Genomic DNA, 271 nt, shown 5'->3' on the forward strand with positions numbered 1-271 from the left:
AGCTGTAGCTTAAAGGTGCCTAATGCTCTTCAAGGAGTATGGCAAGTCGATCAAGTACATCTTAACTTTAATGATCATAGTTTGGAATACGTTACGCGAATTGGGAAAAGAGGGGGCGGCATAGGAGTGCTTGTGCACAATTCTGTCTTATACTCAAAACCTCAAGATATAAGCCTAATGTCGGATGACCTTGAGGTAATTGGAATTGAAACGAAAGACTATTTAATGATATCTGTTTATATTCCACCAAATGCAAATCATGCAAATACAA

The sequence above is a fragment of the Tigriopus californicus genome, chromosome 7 (assembly GCF_007210705.1).
Source record: "Tigriopus californicus strain San Diego chromosome 7, Tcal_SD_v2.1, whole genome shotgun sequence".
NCBI lineage: Eukaryota > Metazoa > Arthropoda > Copepoda > Harpacticoida > Harpacticidae > Tigriopus > Tigriopus californicus.